General features: G+C 42.4%; 1 protein-coding gene across 1 annotated transcript in view; it reads right to left on the bottom strand.

Annotated features, from left to right (window-relative positions):
* The window catches only part of LOC121586775 (solute carrier family 45 member 4), a 69,009-nt gene extending 56,386 nt beyond the window's left edge, over window positions 1-12,623 (bottom strand). The window contains exons 1-2 of the mRNA XM_045226426.1: window positions 12,508-12,623; window positions 10,766-10,887 (exon numbers count right to left, since the gene is read on the bottom strand). The gene's annotated coding sequence lies outside the window, so the exon portion shown is untranslated. The remainder of the gene's footprint in view (window positions 1-10,765; window positions 10,888-12,507) is intronic.
* Window positions 12,624-17,158: the final 4,535 nt, after the last annotated feature.

Raw genomic sequence — 17,158 nt, 5'->3', positions numbered from 1 at the left:
ACTGTAGGTACTGTAGGGACTGTAGGTCAGTAGAGACTGTAGGTCAGTTGGGACTGTAGGTCAGTAGGGACTGTAGGGACTGTAGGTACTGTAGGGACTGTAGGTCAGTAGGGACTGTAGGTCAGTAGGGACTGTTGGTCAGTAGGGACTGTTGGTCAGTAGGGACTGTAGGTACTGTAGGGACTGTAGGTCAGTAGGGACTGCAGGTCAGTAGGGGAAGTAGGTACTGTAGGGACTGTAGGTCAGTAGGGACTGTAGGGTCAGTAGGTACTGTAGGAACTGTAGGTCAGTAGGGACTGTAGGTCAGTAGGGACTGTAGGTCAGTAGGGACTGCAGGTCAGTAGGGACTGTAGGTCAGTAGGGACTGTAGGTCAGTAGGGACTGCAGGTCAGTAGGGGAAGTAGGTACTGTAGGGACTGTAGGTCAGTAGGGACTGTAGGGTCAGTAGGTACTGTAGGAACTGTAGGTCAGTAGGGACTGTAGGTCAGTAGGGACTGTAGGTCAGTAGGGACTGTAGGTCAGTAGGGACTGCAGGTCAGTAGGGGAAGTAGGTACTGTAGGGACTGTAGGTCAGTAGGGACTGTAGGGTCAGTAGGTACTGTAGGAACTGTAGGTCAGTAGGGACTGTAGGTCAGTAGGGACTGTAGGTCAGTTGGGACTGTAGGGACTGTAGGTACTGTAGGGACTATAGGGACTGTAGGTCAGTTGGGACTGTAGGTCAGTAGGGACTGTAGGGACTGTAGGGACTGTAGGTCAGTAGGGCCTGCAGGTCAGTAGGGGAAGTAGGTACTGTAGGGGGAGTAGGTTCAGTCTGCTTTCCACCAGACACTAGGAGATGAATTCACCTTTCAGCAGAACAATAACCTAAAACACAAGGCCAAATATACACTGGAGTTGCTTACCAAGATTACATTGAATGTTCCTGAGTGGCCTAGTTACAGTTGACATACATCTGCTTGAAAATATATGGCAAGACTTGAATTCAGGCTGTAACACAACAAAATGTGGAATAAATCAAGGGGTATGAATACTTTCTGAAGGCACTGTATATAAAAAAAAATATCCTGCAGCTAAGTCTATCATTTTATACTTCTGTAAATCTAGCCTAATGCATATTAAGATTAAAATAGACATGCAACCGAGGTCAGGTTATTATAAAACCAACCCCACGTGTAACTAAAACAAAACTGTTGAATTCCATCATCGGACACAGCTGGCTAAACTGTATGCGGCGGAAGGAGAGAGATTTGAAAAATCATCCATATTTAATTCCTCAAAATCATTACTCAACTGAGTATGCTGCTCTGGTGCTCTCCATAAGATGTTCCATGACAAATCCACGTCAAACCAGGCAGATGTCACAATCACACTAGAAATATAATGAAATACACTGAGCATACAAAACATTAAGAACACCTGCTCCTTCCATGCACCTCAATATTAGGAAGGTGTTCCTTATGTTTAGTATACTCAGTGTAGATTCTATTTCTATGGTATCTGTGTGTAAGCTAGGCTATGTCATCATCACCCATCTATTCTTAATCTAAACCATGGACAGTTGACAATTCACAACACAAAAACTATTCTGGTTATCATAGCTCACTAACAATTCCACATTCAACTGAATTACAAAACAAAACCAGTAACTTTAGGCATATCTTGAAAATTCTCAATTCTCTACATAGGCTATTCCCACACTGGGGTACGCGCATTACCGTCGGGGGTACACCCAAATAAAAATGTGATTCACATTTTCAAACAGTCCATTTAGATTTTCCGACGGGGCTATACATTTGGGTGATGTTTTTTTCTCCCCTGAGTAGCCTCGTTTCACTGCCAAAAATAAAATTAAACCATCTAGTGTTCAGCGAAATAACAACACAATGTCAAATACAGGTAGCCTGGTCAAATAATGAACAGCCAATCACATTAACCGTTACTCTCTCGCGGGAATTCCACTAACGGTCTGTATGTAGCCAAACGTAGCTGCTGCTCATTCCGTTTGCTCGAAAATGGATAAATGGTTAATATAAGTAAGGCCCGCGTCCATAGAGACACATACCAGCTCTACTGGCAATACTGCTACTACCAGCAGTACTACACCTGCACCTGTCGACGACACAAGTTGTTCTGCTTCCACCAGCACATCCAATGCTAGCATCAGTAATTCTACACTGACTTTTTTTGTGAATCTGATGCAGCCGAAGAGCTACTGCCCCCTTACCCGGGAAAGCACCGAACAGACAGGGATGTTGGACCATCGAAGAGGTGCAAATATGATGAGAACTACGTTGAGTTTTTTAAATTAAGACTACTTTCGAGTAGTAAGACATGTATAAAAGCAACAGATACCATTAATAAGAAGGGGCTAGGAGCGTCTTATATGGTGAGCTACCGAGTGGCTAGGACAGGCAAGCCCCATACTATTGTGGAGGACTTCATTCTTCCTGCTGCCGCGGATATGGCTGGGACAATGCCGAAAAAACTATACAGACAATGCCTTCATCAAACAACACTGTTTCACGACGCATCAGTGACATGGCAGGAGATGTTTTGAAACAATTACTGCTTTGCATACAAACCAGTGAATTATATGCGTTACAGCTGGATGAGTCAACAGACGTAGGGGCCTGGCACAGCTCCTGGTATATGTCCGTTATGTTTATGGGGGGTCAATTAAGGAAGACATCCTCTTCTGCAAACCACTGGAAACCAGGAGAGGATATTTTTAAAGTACTGGACAGCTTTGTGACATCAAATGGACTTTGGTGGTCAAGATTTGTTGCTATCTGTACTGATGGCGCAAAAGCCATGACAGTGAGACATAGTGGAGTGGTAACGCGCGTGCAAGCAGTTGCTCCCGACGCCACTTGTGTACACTGCAGCATCCACCGAGAGGCTCTTGCTGCCAAGGGAATGCCTGACAGCTTGAAAGACGTTTTGGACACTTAAGTCAAAATAGTTAACTTTGTTAAAGCAAGGCCCCTGAACTCTCGTGTATTTTCTGCATTATGCAATGTTATGGGCAGCGACCATGTAACGCTTATTCAACATGCAGAAGTGCGCTGGTTATCAAAAGGCAAAGTATTGACACGTTTATTTGAATTGAGAGACGAGTTTAAAGTTGTCTTTACTGACCATCATTTTTCACTTGTCTGACCGCTTGCATGATGACGAGTTTCTCACATGACTGGCCTATCTGGGTGATGTTTTTTCTCACCTGAATGATCTGAATCTAGAATTACAGGGACTCTCTGCAACTATTTTCAATATGGGAGACAAAATTGAGGCTATGATTAAGAAGTTGGAGCTCTTCTCTGTCTGCATTAACAAGGACAACACACGTCTTTCCATCATTGTATGATTTTTTGTGTGAAAATAAACTCAAGTTTACGGACAATGTCAAACGTGATATTGCGAAGCACCTGAGCGAGCTGGGTGCGCAATTATGCAGGTACTTTCCCGCAACGGACGACACAAAACTGGATTCGTTTTCCCTTTCATGCCCTGCCTCCAGTCCACTTACTGATATCTGAACAAGAGAGCCTCATCGAAATTGCAACAAGGGGTTCTGTGAAAATTGAATTTAATCACAAGCCACAGCCAGATTTGTGGATAGGGCTACGCTCAGAGTATGCTGCCTTGGCAAATTGCGCTGTTAAGACACTGATGCCCTTTGCAACCACGTACCTATGTGAGAGTGGATTCTTGGCCCTCACTAGAATGAAAACTAAATACAGGCACAGACTGTGTGTGGAAAATGATTTAAGACTCTCTCCAATACAACCCAACATTGCAGAGTTATGTGCATCCTTCTCATTAACCTGTGGTGAGTTATTCACAATTTTTTTATGAACAAATAAGGTTTTATATGTAAGAGGGCTAAATAAAGAGCAAAATTATTGTTTATTATTATATTATAATTTGTGCCCTGGTCCTATAAGAGCTCTTTGTCACTTCCCACGAGCTGGGTTGGGACAAAAACTCACACTCATTCTTATGTTTAATTAATGTATCGTATAGTGTGTGTGTGGCAGGCTTACAATGATGGCAAAAAACAACATTTGAGAGTGCGCTGACCCTGGTGCTAGAGGGGGTACGCAGCTGGAGGTTGAATGTTTGAAGGGGTACGGGACTATAAAACGTTTGGGAACCACTGCTCTATATCATCACTACATTTACAATGAGCCACCTGCGTGTAAAGATGGCTACGTCTCGTATCAACCCCATCCAGATAGATCTGGCCCAGGTAAACACTACAAGGGAACATTTCATACCAAACCAGCCACAGTGCATTTGTTGTCTGAGAGGAGATGTTCTCACTCGCTAGCTGGCTGCTGCCTTAATGTTGTTGTTGAACCGCTGCCAAATCCTGTCACCCAAGCCTCTGAGTGAGCTACCTGGGTTGGAGTGGAGACACTTTATTTGAGGGAGGGAGGGAGGGAGGCAAACCTCCCGCTTCTCTCATTTCAAGAGGGGCATGAGAACACAAAAAGACCTGAGCAGTCTGTCTCCATGGAGAACGACACAGAGCCATGAATCAATCTAGTGACTGTATCATCAACAATACTCAGGTATCACCTCACCAGACACACCCATTAGTTAATCTAGTGACTATCATCAACAATACTCAGGTATCACCTCACCAGACACATCAATGAATCATCTGGGGCAATCAAAGGCTAGCGCCTTGAGAAAGTGAAACAGTAAAAACCAACTGCACCCTGTAGATACTTCCTTGTTTTGAGGATCCTCCCTATCTGCTCATAGCGAGAAGAGGACCTAGACCTATTGTTGTCCACTTCTGAGATGCCGGTCTACCGGTGTACTACAGACAGACATTACAGCCCGCGGCAACAACAGGCAGCAGTCAGGTCTGTTCAGTCACAAAAACAAGAGTCAAAGAGCTGACAAACATCACAGCCAGACAGGAGAGAGAAAAGAGCTCCTCCCTCGTCACTGTGACCTGTTATTAGCAGGCGTTATTCATTACTGAGAGCTTTTAAATATCCTTAGAGGAGCGCCCAGCCAGGAATACAGTCCAGGGATAAGATTGACTGGCTTTGCTCTTCAGAGGCTAACTGGTCACATGCAGAGGGAAGAAAGAGAGCAACGTTGTCGTTCATCACACGCACACAACACGGGAGAAATATCTCACGTGCGGCTGATCTCTCCTCATGTTGTATTTGAATAAGTGTCCTTTTGTCAAACTCATCAAAAACAGTGACCGATTTAGACCTGGGACACCAGGTGGGTGCAATTAATGATGAGGTAGAATAGAAACCGGCAGTACTCCGGACTTGGTAGGGTAAGATTTAAATACCCCTGGTCTATAACATGGTCTATAAAAACTAGTATAATACCTACAGTGGGGAGAACAAGTATTTGATACACTGCCGATTTTGCTACTTACAAAGCATGTAGAGGTCTCTAATTTTTATCATAGGTACACTTCAACTGTGAGAGACGGACTCTAAAACAAAAATCCAGAAAAACACATTGTATGATTTTTAAGTAATTAATTTGCATTTTATTGCATGACATAAGTATTTGATCACCTACCAACCAGTAAGAATTCCGGCTCTCACAGACCTGTTAGTTTTTCTTTAAGAAGCCCTCCTGTTCTCCACTCATTACCTGTATTAACTGCACCTGTTTGAACTCGTTACCTGTATAAAAGACACCTGTCCACACTCAATCAAACAGACTCCAACCTCTCCACAATGGCCAAGACCAGAGAGCTGTGTAAGGACATCAGGGATAAAATTGTAGACCTGCACAAGGCTGGGATGGGCTACAGGACAATAGGCAAGCAGCTTGGTGAGAAGGCAACAACTGTTGGCGCAATTATTAGAAAATGGAAGAAGTTCAAGATGACGGTCAATCACCCTCGGTCTGGGGCTCCATGCAAGATCTCACCTCGTGGGGCATCAATGATCATGAGAAAGGTGAGGGATCAGCCCAGAATTACACGGCAGGACCTGGTCAATGACCTGAAGAGAGCTGGGACCACAGTCTCAAAGAAAACCATTAGTAACACACTACGCCGTCATGGATTAAAATCCTGCAGCGCACGCAAGGTCCCCCTGCTCAAGCCAGCGCATGTCCAGGCCCGTCTGAAGTTTGCCAATGACCATCTGGATGATCCAGAGGAGGAATGGGAGAAGGTCATGTGGTCTGATGAGACAAAAATATAGCTTTTTGGTCTAAACTCCACTCGCCGTGTTTGGAGGAAGAAGAAGGATGAGTACAACCCCAAGAACACCATCCCAACCGTGAAGCATGGAGGTGGAAACATCATTCTTTGGGGATGCTTTTCTGCAAAGGGGACAGGACGACTGCACCGTATTGAGGGGAGGATGGATGGGGCCATGTATCGCGAGATCTTGGCCAACAACCTCCTTCCCTCAGTAAGAGCATTGAAGATGGGTCGTGGCTGGGTCTTCCAGCATGACCACGACCCGAAACACACAGCCAGGGCAACTAAGGAGTGGCTCCGTAAGAAGCATCTCAAGGTCCTGGAGTGGCCTAGCCAGTCTCCAGACCTGAACCCAATAGAAAATCTTTGGAGGGAGCTGAAAGTCCGTATTGCCCAGCGACAGCCCCGAAACCTGAAGGATCTGGAGAAGGTCTGTATGGAGGAGTGGGCCAAAATCCCTGCTGCAGTGTGTGCAAACCTGGTCAAGACCTACAGGAAACGTATGATCTCTGTAATTGCAAACAAAGGTTTCTGTACCAAATATTAAGTTCTGCTTTTCTGATGTATCAAATACTTATGTCATGCAATAAAATGCAAATTAATTACTTAAAAATCATACAATGTGATTTTCTGGATTTTTGTTTTAGATTCCGTCTCTCACAGTTGAAGTGTACCTATGATAAAAATTACAGACCTCTACATGCTTTGTAAGTAGGAAAACCTGCAAAATCGGCAGTGTATCAAATACTTGTTCTCCCCACTGTATATTGAACAAAAATATAAACGCAACAATTTCTAATATTTTACTAAGTTACAGTTCATATGAGGAAATCAGTCAGTTGAAATAAATTCATTAGGCTCTAATCTATGGATTTCACATGCCTGGGAATACAGATATGCATCTGTTGGTTACAGATACCCTAAAGAAAGTGGGCTTCACAATGGGCCTCAGGATCTCGTCCCGGTATTTCTGTGCATTCAAATTGCCATTGATAAAATGCAATTGTGTTTGTTGTCCGTAGCTTATGCCTGCCCATACCATAACCCCACCGCCACCATGGTGCTCTCTGTTCACAACATTAACATCAGCAAAACCCTTGCCCACACAACGCCATACACATGGTCTGAGGTTGTGAGGCCAGTTGGACGTACTGCCAAATTCTCTAAAACGACATTGGAGGCAGCTTATGGTAGAGAAATACAATTTTAATTATCTGCCAACAGCTCTGGTGGAAATTCCTGCAGTCAGCATGCCAATTGCACACTCCCTCAAAACTTGAGACATCTGTGGCATTGTGTTGTGTGACAAAACTGTACATTCTAGAGTGGCCTTTTAATGTCCGCAGCACAAAGTGCACCTGTGTAATGATCATGGTGTTTAATCAGCTTCTTGATATGCCACACCTGTCAGGTGGATGGATCATCTTGGCAAAGGAGAAATGCTCACTAACAGGGATGGAAACAAATTTGTTCACAAAATTTGAGAGAAATAAGCTTTTTGTGCTTTTTTTTTTTACTTTTATTTCAGCTCATGAAACATGGGACCAGCACTTTATATGTTGCGTTTATTATTTTGTTCAGTACAAAATGATAACTATAATAGACTAAGGTGGAACATTAAGACACTTTGCTAACAGTGCAAAGCAGGACACCAGATGAAATGGTTGACATGGCAGACAGGACAGGACAGGAGCAGTATTTATCTGACCTCTACATTAGAACCAGGGCTATTATTAAACCTCAGTAGAATCATGCTGCATGCATGTCACCTGATGTTGATTTAGAGGTACAACAATGTGTCTGCCTGGCCGGAGTCAGGTCTGCTCTCGATCAGCAGTCACTGTGACATCAACGAGTAAACACAGACAAAAACAAACCATTTTAGCCTGATTTACATTACAGCCTTATTCTACAACTGATTAATTGTTTTTTTCCCTCATCAATCTAGACAAAATACCCCATAATGACAAAGCGAAAACAGATTTTTCTATTTTTTTGCAAATTTATTAAAAATAAAAAAACAGAAATAGTATTCAGACCCTTTGCTATGAGACTCGAAATTGAGCTCTGGTGCATCCTGTTTACATTGACTACCCTTGAGCTGTTTCTACAACTTGATTTGAGTCCACCTGTGGTAAATTAAATTGATTGGACATGATCTGAAAAGGCACACACCTGCATATATAAGGTCCCACAGTTGACGTTGCATGTCAGAGCAAAAACCAAGCCATGAGGTCGAAGGAATTGTCCTTAGAGCTCCGAGAGAGGATTGTGTCAAGGCACATATCTGGGGAAGGGTACCAAAAATGTCTGCAGCATTGAAGGTCCCCAAGAACACAGTGGTTGCCATCATTCTTAAATAGAAGAAGTTTGGAACCACCAAGACTCTTCCTAGAGCTGGCCGCCCAGCCAAACTGAGCAATCGGGGGAGAAGGGCCTTGGTCTGGGAGGTGACCAAGAACCCGATAGTCATTCTGACAGAGCTCCAGAGTTCCTCTGTGGAGATGTGAGAACCTTCCAGAAGGACAACCATCTCTGCAACACTCCACCAATCAGGCCATTATGGTAGAGTGGCCAGATGGAAGCCACTCCTCAGTAAAAGGCACATGAATATAGCTATGCAGCGATGCTCCCCATCCAAACTGACAGTGCTTGAGAGAATCTGCAGAGAAGAATGGGAGAAACTCCCCAAATATATTTACATTTAAGTCATTTAGCAGACACTCTTATCCAGAGCGACTTACAGTTAGTGAATACATATTTTTCATTTTTTTATACTGGCCCCCCGTGGGAATCGAACCCACAACCCTGGCATTGCAAACGCCATGCTCTATCAACTGAGCTACATCCCTGCCGGCCATTCCCTCCCCTACACTGGACGACGCTGGGCCAATTGTGCGCCGCCCATGAGTCTCCCGGTCGCGGCCGGCTGCGACAGAGCCTGGATTCGAACCAGGATCTAGTGGCACAGTGCGATGCAGTGCCTTAGACCACTGCGCCACTCAGGAAATACAGTTGTGCCAAGCTTGTAGCGTCATTCCCAAGAAGACTCGAGGCTGTAATTGCTGCCAAAGGTGCTTCAACAAAGTACTGAGTAAAGGGTCTGAATACTTATGTAAGTGTGATATTTCCGTTTTTCATTTTTAATACATTTGCAAAGATTTCTACAAACCTGTTTTTGCTTTGTCATTATGGGGTATTGTGTGTAGATTGATGAGGAAAAAAATTAATGTAATCCATTTTAGAATAAGGCTGTAACGTAACAAAATGTGGAAAAAGTCAAGGGGTCTGAATACTTTCCAAATGCACTGAACATCAGATCTTCTGTTGTGGTTAAACAACATCCCATTGTAATTAGACCTACTGACCCTAGAATGGACAAAAATGACATCGCGCAACTTCACAAGAGAAAGCCGGCAAGGATAAAGTAATAGACTGTATAATTCAATACACTTAGTGTCTGTTGGAATCTCAGTGAAGTGGGTGGGGTTATCGGAGGTCAATATCTTTGCTGAGCTGGAATCCACACTGAAACGTGTGTTATAATGAAAGGATGACAGGCACAACACTGACCTGGTACAGCGGGGCAGGGGATTGGCCCAACCTGTACTAACCTGTACTATTGTTATTCTTATTATTAAATCATCTGGACGATATGCCCTAATATCCAACATCTCCCACAACAACAAGTTAAGAAAAATATTCCAACTATAGGCCTAGGAGTAGGGCTATCATTTCTAAACTCACTGTCCATTTAAAGATTCTGATGAAACGATAGAGGCTCTTAAAATAAAAGAATTAGACCTTGTCAGAAGCATACAACCAAAGACAAGATAAGATAGCCTAAAACTAAACGTATCATTGTTTTTAAAGAGAAGCGTTTCGCCCATTTAGGGTGATTTCACATGCCTCCACATGGAGCAGTCAGCCAGAAAGGTTTAATCAGCAGTTTTAAGCTGCAATGAGGAACACAAAGTGCTGGAGGGACAAGTCGTGTCAGGGTGCAGTCCAGTGACTTCTGGGGTTATGGAAGAAGATTTCCACTAAAGCTCCGACAGTAACCGTTCTGTCATGTGTCGTTGAGGCTTTATTCAGGGATGTTGACGCAACATAGAAAGTCTGCAACGAATGAAGAACAAGGGTCTGTGGTTGCCTGGCTCTTGTCATCTTTCTGCTGTGGTGCGAGTCTGCCTGCTGACCCAGCAGGAGTGTTTAGAAATCAATACCATTAATGGGAAGTAAAGGTTTCACTTCATGACTGGCGTCCACACGCAGTCGAGCTGAAACCAGAACGGACCAGCACACCCCGCATCACTACAGTTACAGGTCAGGAGAGTGTGTGAGAGGGTGTTTTTGGTTTGTGTATATGTATGTGTGTATGTATGTGTGTGTGTGTGTGTGTGTGTGTGTGTGTGTGTTGTATGTGTGTGTGTGTGTGTGTGTGTGTGTGTGTGTGTGTGTGTGTGTGTGTGTGTGTGTGTGTGTCTGTGTGCCTATCTACATGGTTTTGATCTGGTATCTAACCTGAATAGTTAATGAGTTGTAAAAACATCCAAACAGACTCACCAAAAAGGCCTTAAAAGCTTCATACAGTAACCTCTAGAGACGACGGTGTGCAGCAGTAGTGCTTCCAAAGACGTGGTACTCCTAGTCCTTTTGGAAAAGAGGAGTAGTGGTCTTCATGGCACCTGCGAAAGACAAACAAAGCATTGTGGTTAGGTTAGCACACATTTCTGAAAAGCAAAGAAGAACACAGTGCATCACCGCCCTCGAGGCACTTGGGTAATCAGCAGGAGAGAAAAACATACCGCAGGCTCTCTCTACCCTGCGATTTACATCTGATTTCAATGTCCTCCACAGAACACACCCCTTCCCTGACATTAACCTGTACGCTGCAGTAAATATAGACTAATAAATATAGCAGACGTCAAGTACTTGTTAGTGTAATGCCAAGACATCCACAATCATTCATGTAATTGTGTTGTTCTCTCCTAGCCTTGTAGTTGAGTGATACGTATAATCTATAGGCTAGATAGAGTATCTAGCATTATAGAATAGACTATAATGATAGATATTCTATCATGATAGACATTGTATTGTATTCTGTTCTAGACAGGACAAACGATGCAAGGTGCCCCTACTTGTTAGTTTTATATGTAGGCTCTGAATGAACTGTGATGCAACTGGGCTAGTATGGGGGAAGGGATTCTCAACCATGTAATGGGTAACTTTTCAGGTAAAGAGCTGGACTGTGGGCTGCTTGATTTGTTTACACAGCTGAAACACACCCTTGAGTGAATACTACAGGTGTATCATTTTTACTGTGCTATGCTGAAGAGTAAAAGCTAGAGGTACCACCATATTTTGACAAACTGGTCAACAAACAAACTTGGTTGCTTTTACAGTGTTATTAATTGGCCTATTTGACGGATTGAAATAGGCCATTTAGAACGTGCTTTGATTATAAATTGCGTCAAATCACCTTATACATACATATTGCTAATTTGGAGACTATTGTTGATTGCAATTACACAATAAAGCAATTGTACAGGAGAGGGCGTGGGTTTTTACTTTTTTTGCCACGGCTGTATTGCGAACGTAGTAGGTACAAAATGATGCGAGCCTAAAAATTGTGTAATACATTTTTGGATTCATGCCATGACAAAACATGGCTAAAATCTTGTGAATTTATATTTATATTAGTAATGCATAACAATGTTATTTTGTGAAAACACATGCAAAACATATAGGCTACTTTTTACAGGCGCCCGCGCACCTGTCCAGTAGCTAGAGTAGTTGAACGGGATGACACCGTAGAAAATAGTAGCTAGCTCTCGTGGAATATAGACTGCTTTTGAATAATTATAATAAAAAGGGTTATATGAAAATGTTATTGTATTATATGAAAAGGTTAACGTGACAATTTGTAATTGACAACTGTCCAATTAACGTTATGCCACCTTCCGTCTACTAGGGCCACTGTCAACAGCATCACCGAAGATAGCTGCACGAGCACTCAGAATCATTATCTAATTAAACCCGCTGTGTATTCAACGTTATCAACAAACTTGAGGTTGTCAGTTCGTTCATTCTAGTACAGTGTAATAGACATTCATAAGGAAACGCGTTTATTATAGCCTACCACGGAATTTACAGACATTTTGGTGTCGCTTGTTACACAAGTATATAGCATTGCTACTGTAACGGTCAATCGAAACCTTTTGCTGCAGCAAGTAACCTGCGATGCTTGGTAACGATAGTTGGTCAATAATAATAATGTAATCTTTTAAAACATGCATTATCCTTACCCAGTTTTCGTTATCTCTTTCCTTCTTCGTAACTGTTGCGATATTGTTTTTACGTCCCCTCGGAAGGTATTTTGGTGCATCGACTGGATCCTCTGGGACGTCTCGCAGCCCGTCAAGCCACAGCTTTAATACGCCTTTGAAGGAATATCTGTCGGAAATAAGCGTACAGCCAGCTTCCGCTGACGGAGTGAGTGATTTGCATAAAGGGGCGGAGTTTGTGATTTAAAGAGGGAAATAAAATCATGTTGGGCGCGTCCAAAGAACCTCTGCATAATCTCAAATAATCTCATGTTACTTCAATAGATGAACCTCTGCATTGACACTAAATACTATAACATTGTTAATAAACAGTTATTAATTTGTTATTATCAGATAAACGTAACCAGGTAAAGCAACAACAACAAAACATTGTATAAAAGGATGATGTATTATCCAGGCATTTAATTTCTCCTCATGTTTCATCCAGAGTATAGCAGTAGGCCCCTCATGCCATTTCAAGGATCAATAGTAGTCTCCCCTTCAGAGGGATGCTGGCCTGTATTTTTTCTAGTACAAACATAAAGTAGGTATCAATTAGTTGTTACAATAGCGTGCTACTGACACAAAGGCCTAAAGATGGAACTGTGTTGCAAAATACTTTCATGTGTTATCCACTGGGCTCCACTGGGCTCTAAATAACTTGTACAATATATACAGTACCAGTCAAAAGTTTGGACACACCTACTCATTCAAGGGTTTTTCTTAATTTTTACATTGTAGAATAATAGTGAAGTCATCAAAACGATGAAATAACACATATGGAATCATGTAGTAACCCAAAAAGTATTAAACAAAATCAAAATATATTTTATATTTGAGATTCTTCAAATAGCCACCCTTTGCCTTGATGAAAGCTTTGCACACTCTTGGCATTCTCTCAACCAGCTTCATGAGGTAGTCACCTGTAATGCATTTCAATTAACAGGTGTGTTTCTTAAAAGTTAATTTGTGGAATTACTTTCCTTCTTAGTGCGTTTGAGCCAATCAGTTGTGTTGTGACAAGGTAGAAGATAGCCCTATTTGGTAAAAAAAACAAGTCCATATTATGGCAAGAACAGCTCAAATAAGCAAAGAGAAATGACAGTCCATCATTACTTTAAGACATGAAGGTCAGTCAATATGGAACATTTCAAGAAATGTGAAAGTTTCTTCAAGTGCAGTCACAAAACCGCCAAGCGCTATGATGAAACTTGCTCTCATGAGGACCGCCACAGGAATGGAAGACCCACAGTTACATCTCCTGCAGAGGATAAGTTCATTAGAGTTACCAGCCTCAGAAATTGCAGCCCAAATAAATGTTCAAGTCAAGTCACAGAGACATCTCAACATCAACTGTTCAGAGGAGACTGTGTGAATCAGGCCTTCATTGTCAAATTGCTGCAAAGAAACTACTACTAAAGGACACCAATATGAAGAAGAGACCTGCTTGGGCCAAGAAACACAAGCAATGGACATTAGACTGGTGGAAATGTGTCTTTTCTTCTGGAGTCCAAATTGGAGATGATTGGTTCCAACCACTGTGTCTTTGTGAGACGCGGTGTGGGTGAACGGATGATCTCCGCATGTGTACTTCTCACCATAAAGCATGGAGGAGGAGGTGTTATGGTGTGGGGGTGCTTTTCTGGTGACACTGTCTTTGATTTATTTAGAATTCAAGGCACACTTAACCAGTATGGCTACCACAGCATTCTGCAGTGATACGCCATCCCATCTGGTTTGCGCTTAGCAGGACTATCATTTGATTTTCAACAGGACAATGACCCAAAACACACCTCAAGGCTGTGTAAGGGCTATTTTACCAAGAAAGAGAGTGATGGAGTGCTGCATCAGATGACCTGGCCCCCACAATCCCCAGACCTCAACCCAATTGAGATGGTTTGGGATGAGTCGGACAGCAGAGTTAAGGAAAAGCAGCCAACAAGTGCTCAGCATATGTGGGAACTCCTTCAAGACTGTTGGAAAAGCTGAAGACCAGGTGAAGCTGGTTGTGAGAATGCCAAGAGTGTGCAAAGCTGTCATAAAGGCAAAGGGTGGCTATTTGAAGAACCTCAAATATAAAATATCTTTTGATTTGTTTAACACTTTGTTGGTTACTACATGATTCCATATGCGTTCATAGTTTTGATGTCTTCACTATTATTCTACAATGTAGAAAACAGTGAAAATAAAGAAAAACCCTTGAATCAGTAGGTGTGTCCAAACTTTTGACTGGTAGTGTATATATATAAATATATATATATATTATTTTTTTACTCCTGTCTTGGGTTGTACCTACCATAGTCCTACCATAGTCCTACTACACAGGGGATAAGACGAGGTGGAGGTCTTGAAATAAAAAAAGATTATGCTGAGAAATAATGAGAATCAAATGGTGTGACGCTGTTGAAGCCTTATACACCAGGGGTGAAGATGAGGTGGAGGTGGATAGGGAGAAATAAAGGACTACTGGCTAGTGACTAGACCTCTGTGATGTAAGCAGTATTGCTGAGTTATAGGGATCTAGGCTGGGAACGGGAAGATTTGGACAGGACAGGGGGGGGGAACTAAAAGAAACATGAGTCAAAGACACCGGGTATGAGTTTCCTGGTGTAATATACAAAGAAGAATAACAAAACAGTGGGAAATCTCACAAAATACTTCCTGCTTAACAGTAGGTAAAGCACAACATGATCACATGGTTGATCGCTGCCTGACGGAAAATTCTGAATGTCAGGGTTACACACATCCAAGTTGTGGGTCCATTTTTCCTCATTGATAAGTGGTGGGAAAAACAATGGGGTAACATTTGTAAAAATGTGTATAACAATGGTTATAACAATGACAATAGTAAGTCAGAGGTCCTTCATACTTTAAATGACTATCCAAGAGGTAAAATAACCTGCATAACGGCAGCTTCTAAAGAAAGTTCTACCCACTGCATTTATACAGTATACTATGCAGGTCTGTGTATGCACGTATGTAAGTAACTGTTTCCATACAGTTCATTACCTGAGATAGAAAAACCTTTCCTGCACACATCACAATACATGTCATGTTTCTCATCTTTGAGCTAAGACAAAGCTCCCATGAGAAAAGATCCACAGATCAGTCCTCTATGTATGGTACATCATACTGTACTAAAGAGATGATGGATATGACAGGAGAATAAAGGTGATGGAAGTTCACGGGGAGCCAAACACCTCCTAACAGCAGCGTCTGGGACCTGGTCACACACACGCACGAGTACAGACACGCACACGCAAACACACAAGCACACACTCTCACACACACACACACACACACACACACACACACACACACCAGTGAGCGTGAGGACAGGAAACCGCTGTGTTCATAAACTCAACTCTGAGAGGCCACAGCGCTCCTGGGGACTCTGGTTTGACCTCCTATTGTTCCCCTCTGTCAAGTAGACGATTATCTCCCGTGTCCATGTCTCCTTAGTCACTTTCACACCCGGCGGAACAATAAAGCTGCCTTTGAGAACACAAGAGCCAAACAGGACACCCTTTCTCTCTGTTTCTCTCTCTCTCTCTCTCTCTCTCTCTCTCTCTCTCTCTCTCTCTCTCTCTCTCTCTCTCTCTCTCTCTCTCTCTCTCTCTCTCTCTCTCTCTCTCTCTCTCTCTCTCTCTCTCTCTCTCTCTCTCTCTCTCTCTCTCTCTCTCTCTCTCTCTCTCTCTCTCTCTCTCTTTCTCTCTCTCCCCCCCTTCTACCTCACCCTGCTGAACTGGACTGTGCAGTCTATTCAGGTCTATAAATACAAGCAAATTGTTGAAAAGCACCTTACAAAAGGCAGGTATGTTAACCTAATGGTGGACAAAGTGACACCAGAGCAGTGATGTAAAGTACTTAAGTAAAAAAAACTTTAAAGTACAACTTATATAGTTTTGGGGGTATCTGCACTTTACTTTGACAACTTTTACTTTGATTTCACTACATTCCTAAAGAAAATCATGTACTTTTTACTCCATACATTTTCCCTGACACCCAAAAGTACTCGTAACATTTTGAATGCTTAGCAGGACAGGAAAATGGTCCAATTCACACACTTATCAAGAGAACATCCCTGGTCATCTCTACTGCCTCTGATCTGACTCACTTAACACACATGCTCCCTTTATAAATGATGTCTGAGTTTTGGAGAGTCCCCCCGGCTATCTGTAAATAAAACAATTGTTTTCTCAATATAAGGAATTTGAAATTATTTATACTTTTACTTTGATACTTAAGTATATTTAAAGAGGTAATCGGTCAGGGACATAAATGGGTTAAATTCGGCTTTTTATTTGTAGGCCTGAGAGGCAGATGTCAGCAACAGAACAAACTCCAGCCACAGGTAAAAGACTAGTTTGTTTCAACAGCATAATTAGCTAGCTAACTACAGTAGTTGGTTTACATAATCTACATTCACTATAATCAGCTGATAGCTGATCACCTCTTTGCCCTCTCTGAGCAGTAGGTTAGCTAGCTAGATCTTGTTTACAGTTGGATGAGTGTGTTTTTGGAGAAAATAAATGCAAAAATATATATTTCTGTACAGTAGAGAATTATGAATGCAAAGGAATTTAAGACCAACAATTTGTTGTTTGAACCCTTGCCTGTGAAAAGTTATGGG

This window comes from Coregonus clupeaformis, chromosome 17 (assembly GCF_020615455.1).
Source record: "Coregonus clupeaformis isolate EN_2021a chromosome 17, ASM2061545v1, whole genome shotgun sequence".
Taxonomy (NCBI): Eukaryota; Metazoa; Chordata; class Actinopteri; order Salmoniformes; family Salmonidae; genus Coregonus; species Coregonus clupeaformis.
Note: the sequence above shows the minus strand (reverse complement) of the source record. Positions and strands in the feature narration are given on the sequence as shown.